The 5,299-nt window shown below is 32.0% G+C and overlaps 1 long non-coding RNA gene across 1 annotated transcript; it reads right to left on the minus strand.

Annotated features, from left to right (window-relative positions):
- Positions 1-351: 351 nt before the first annotated feature.
- LOC128983905 (uncharacterized) lies at positions 352-1,054 on the minus strand. Its single transcript, XR_008489967.1, has 2 exons — positions 873-1,054; positions 352-569 (listed from the first exon to the last, which is right to left on the minus strand). It is a non-coding gene; the product is annotated as an uncharacterized LOC128983905 (long non-coding RNA).
- Positions 1,055-5,299: the final 4,245 nt, after the last annotated feature.

Consider the following 5,299-nt stretch of genomic DNA (forward strand, 5'->3'; position numbering starts at 1 on the left):
TCCATTGTTGTGGTATTGTAGATTTCTCCAGTCCTTGAGGTACGTGCTTTAGAGTCATCGGGAGACTTGACTGGTTGATTTTTGTTAGCGGCTTCTGGCAAATGAGGTGGACAAGTGTTATTCTTGCCCCTTTGGAAGACAGTCAAGCGAATACGCAGGGTTGGTACATGGGCGTTATACGCTACCCAGTACCCCTGTATAGGCCAATCACCGGAGAGTAGGTAGGCAAGATTTAATTTAGAATTATTATTCTTCAACACCAAGCTAACAGCTAAGATGGTGTTTGCTGAGATAACCTATCATTTGGTGTTTCCCCTCAGATGGTAGGATGCTGCACAAATTACTCCAATGCATGGTTATAACAAATTATACTTTTATTCTTCAAAATAATGAAAATCCTTTATAATCTTCCTTATAAATGATATCTAATATTACTATATCAGTAATTAAATGGCAACAGTCTTACTTGGTAAAATTCCTACGGTTTGACTGGCTTAAATAGGCTGTGATTCCCAGTTCCTACGGACTATGACTGTTTCAAGTACAGTAGGCCTAATGCTTGAACTCGTCTGTAACAATTTCAAAAGAAATAATAACAGGTAAACTAAAGTAATACTAGTTTCACATAATTGAGGCAAACAGAATTAATTTAAATGATTTTACAATTTATAAAATATTCTCAGAACATGTGCTTTCTCATCCAAATGTAACATGAAAGTTGAGTATTTAATATTTGACATTTACAAAGTTATTAACTGACAGACAATCAAAAGAATATATATAATCATAGGTAAAAACATGGTAAACAAGATTATTAACAATACAATACCACATAAATCAATTTTCTTATATTTAAAATGTTTTCTACTTACATTTTCACGAGTTTGTACAATTTTTAAGGGAATCAGCCAACTAAGAAAGATTTGAAGAAACAGCTCATTACAAAAATGACTTTAGTTAATTAACAGCTGTTCTCCAGTTCTGCCAACAAGGTGAAGTGTAATAACAGTCAAACTAGTTAGCCATTGATCATGATATTATATGTACATTATATATTCTGTGAATTAAAATAATTTAAATTTAATTAACATTTCCCTTACATCAGTATAGCGTTTTGCCTGAGATTTCTCGACGACTTTGTCAAAAGATTTATCCATATTCACTAAATAATTAAGAATGGGCATGGGACGATTAACATCAGAGTCAACTGCGTTGTGATCACATCCATTAAGTGACACCTCATTTTAAAAGTAATTATTTAAAAAGAATTTCCGCGAAAACGTGATATCCCTATCTCAACCCAGTACAAAATTGCGATGGTTTTTGGTTTTCATAAATCCGAGATACCCCATTTAAACATTTTCATCAATATCCCCTATTAACATTTTATTGAGTTATACCAGGAAATCTTTATTTCTACTTTTATAAAAAAAAGATAAATGGTCTCAAATAATTAAAGTTTTTTGGCACCTATTTGCGAATTTCATTGTACAGTACATATTTTTTCTATGAAGAAACTAAATCCACTTGAACTATTAATCCTTTAGGGCAGTGATTTTATTTTTTACACACACGTATAGTTTAAATCGAAATGCTGAATCTCTCATATTTACTTAAAGCTTGGAGTCTACTTGAGACGTTTAAACTTAATTTCCCTTTTCAGAGTTTGCAAGAAGTGCTTAAGTCTATTTGGTTTTCTCGGAGTGAGCAAACGCAGAGATTCACCTGGAGTTTATGTATTTGTACTTTTACGTCAGAAATACTTAATTAAAAAGAGTATTTGACAAGATTAAAATTAACTTGATATATAATCGTAAAACAAAAACTATGTGTAATTAATTTTAAGTGATAATTTAGTTTAACATCATATGAAAATGTTTATCACTTTAGGAGTGAGATAATGTTAAGAAATGGTTTTATTTTTATTAATTTAGTGTCTAAAAACAGTTTAATGGCTTGAATTAATACGTTTTTTGTTCTAAAGGAGGAGATAAGCTAAAGAATACTTGTAGAAATATTATAATATATGCTTTAATTTATATACACTTTGTGAATATTGTAAACATTGGTTCTTTTCATAAAGATAAAAAATTGGTACACTTTGTAAAGTTTTACTACTAGTTACTATTAGTTTTAAAAGACGCACTATCTTGCATATATGTACAAATATATTTATAAAAACGATTTAATTGCATTATTTATTCTTAAACTCTTAATTTAGTTTTCAAGTTTCTAGAGAAGAACTATTTTGGAAAAAAAATACGTTTCTAGAAAACAAATTATTAAAGCCTGCTAAAAATGTTTAAATGCGAGAATAACAATTGTTTTTCGAAACAATAAAACACTAAAACTAATACAAACGCTGAGACTAAGCTACTTTCACCAGCGTAAGCTAAGTTTCAAACACCTTCTAAAGTTTCTATTCTCCAGACAAAGTTTATTATAGGAGTAAACTTGCCATACGACAGTTCGTACAATCCGTTGTGAAATAGAGAAAATATTACGTAGAAGGTGAGTTAAACGACAGTAAAATCATTATCATTTGATGTTTATATTAATACTTTTGGAGCATAATTTTGATCATTCTTGTCATTCCTTTTTATTTTTTTTTATTTTTTATTAATTCCAGACGAATTGTACAGGATACGTACTTGAAACCCCACAGTTCATAATAAAGAAGTCTGTAAAATAATACTTTCGACTCTCATTTCATTCTGATCAATCTGAACAAAGTGGGGGGACAACGAAATAATACCCAAATTATCATTCAATATGTGGTACATTTATATTGATTATTGACTTCAGTTTGAAAGAAGACCACTGCTTGACCCTACTCAATTACAATTATTTTCTGTAGTTTTGTTTACTTTTATGATTGTAAATTTGAACAGAAAAAAGATTAATATGGAAAGGCCGTAGAAATAAAAATCCTTTAACGAAAACATGCCTTATTTTGATTATTCGCTTTTTTGTATGAGTAGTTTATGTTTAATTTAAGAGGGGTTTTTAACATGTGTGTTTGTTGAAAGAAACTATGAAGTTTCAAAATGTGCCTAATACATAATGCGAACCACTACACTAAGAGAGCTTCAAAAATACGTATAAGAAATATTACTAATAAATCGCAAAGACTTAAAAGGTTCGATTGTGTTTTACCTATGATTTCATCAGTTCTATTGTATCAAGTTTTTTATATTTACTATTTTCGATGTTAAAGAATGTGATCTCATGAGTAGACCAAATTTGGTAAATACTTGTTACGTAATTATATCGATGTATTTTCTCATTTGTATTTAAGTGTCCCTCATTTCCGTACTAGGTGACAATCCGTCCAAGTCCCTAAATCAAACTCTCCGTTTTTTGCTGAATGCAAAATTCAAATGGAGCAGTTCTTGTGATTTGTGTAAAGTGTTGTGAAGGTAATTAGTAACTACAAACTCCTAACAGTAACTCAGTGGCTACTGGTCTCAGATCTATGTATGAGGTAAATTTGTCTTTCAGCCTGAATCATTGTATTACTTTGCGTAACATAATCAGTACAAGAAAGAACGCTTTTTCAGGTAAAAGTAGGAAGGAGTAACCAGCCATAATGGCTTAGCTTTGTCTAGGCTAGAAACCTCTTCATTCGTGGAGGTTCATCTTTACGGAATGTAACTTCTTAACACTTAGCTGAATGTATGTCTAGAATACTCTACCCCTATAGAAGTAGCATGGACAGTAAATACTTGTACTAGGTTCTTGACCTTTACATAATTCCTTTACGAAAAAAGTTCTGACATCAAGTTATGCATTTAAAAACTTAAAACGATCGTCTTAACCATATGTAACGTTCACTTCATACATAACCTAATACAGCATAATATAGACAACGAGTAAGGAAAAGTAACACTGGGAAACAAGAATTTACTTTATACTGGAGAGCTATAATGTCCACTAATTGAGTATGAACTAGATTGCATTTATTTATTTCCTGCTATTAAACTTAATAATTTCATATAACCGTTTAAGGATAATGGTTTTAAACCTCACTCAAATTAAATAATCAAACTATCATGTCAAGTATACATTACTATTATCCTTATAAAACAGTTTCTATATGAAATTCACACCATACCATAGAGCTAAAACAGAAATGAATGTAACTTGTTTATTGTAACACTAAGAAACAATAGTAGGTTTTCGCTCTGAAGTTATTACTGTATAATAATGACTTCCATAATTGCGAAAATCACCTCAATTCTTCCTGTAACCAAATTTTTTGAAACCTATTGCTAAGGTCCAACCTCCTACCATCGATCTCAATTATTACTACACCACACTTGAGATAATGTTAAAAGACAATAAGAGTGTATGACTAACACAGTCAAATGCACGACTATAGTTCGGCCGCTTTGAAAACGACCTGCGCGCTAATGCTAAACCAATGCTGGAGGACATTCTTCTTTCGATCATCCATAGATTTTCTAATATCATCAGTTATTCTAATTAATGCAATTTGAGTATGACGACCTATAACCAGATTGATAGTATTGATACTTATAAAAACACATTTGTTCCAATGAGGAGGCAAAATCTTCTCGTCGTATATTCCCTCAGTCTCTCTTTAAGTTGTTGTATAGTTTGCCCGCTCACGCAAAGGTCCCATCCACGACTTGTGGATACTGTAAAAGGTTTTCGTGTAAACAGTAAGTTTCTTGGTTACATTACAATTATTTCAAATCTTTATTTACCAGTGGCACTGTCGCTTTAGAGAGCTGTATTATGTCGTTCGTACCAATGAGGAGGCAAACTGTTCTTCTCGGCGTATATCCCCTCAGTCTCTCTTTGAGTTGTTGTATTGTTTGCCCGCTCACGCAAAGGTCCCATCCACGACTTGTGGATACTGTAAAAGGTTTTCGTGTAAACAGTGAGTAAAAAAAATTAACTTGTTTGCATTAAAATTAATTTCAAATCGCATTTCAGTTTTCAGTCTTTAGTAATTCCTCTAATTATGAGTTTGTGCATAAGAGGTGGCACGTCCTTTCAAGTTCTTCCTGCTGTCTGCTCCAAATAGCACTTGAGTCGCATCTCTTGGTGAAAGACTTATTTTCTTGAGATCCCTTATGATCCTGTCTTGTGTCTCTAAGATATGACCTAGAGTCTTCTCGACTCTTGACTATTCGATCGGTCAGATTATTCTGATAATATCTTGTTTGCTGTATCCCAGTGACCATTCCGTCAAACATCAATCTGAGCTGTTGTGAATTCATTGGTTTATTATAATCGTGTTGATAATTGCAAATAGTCCCCCTTTGACAAA

This window comes from Macrosteles quadrilineatus, unplaced genomic scaffold (genome assembly GCF_028750875.1).
Source record: "Macrosteles quadrilineatus isolate MER2022 unplaced genomic scaffold, UCM_ALF_1.0 Scaffold_2__2_contigs__length_208266976, whole genome shotgun sequence".
NCBI lineage: Eukaryota > Metazoa > Arthropoda > Insecta > Hemiptera > Cicadellidae > Macrosteles > Macrosteles quadrilineatus.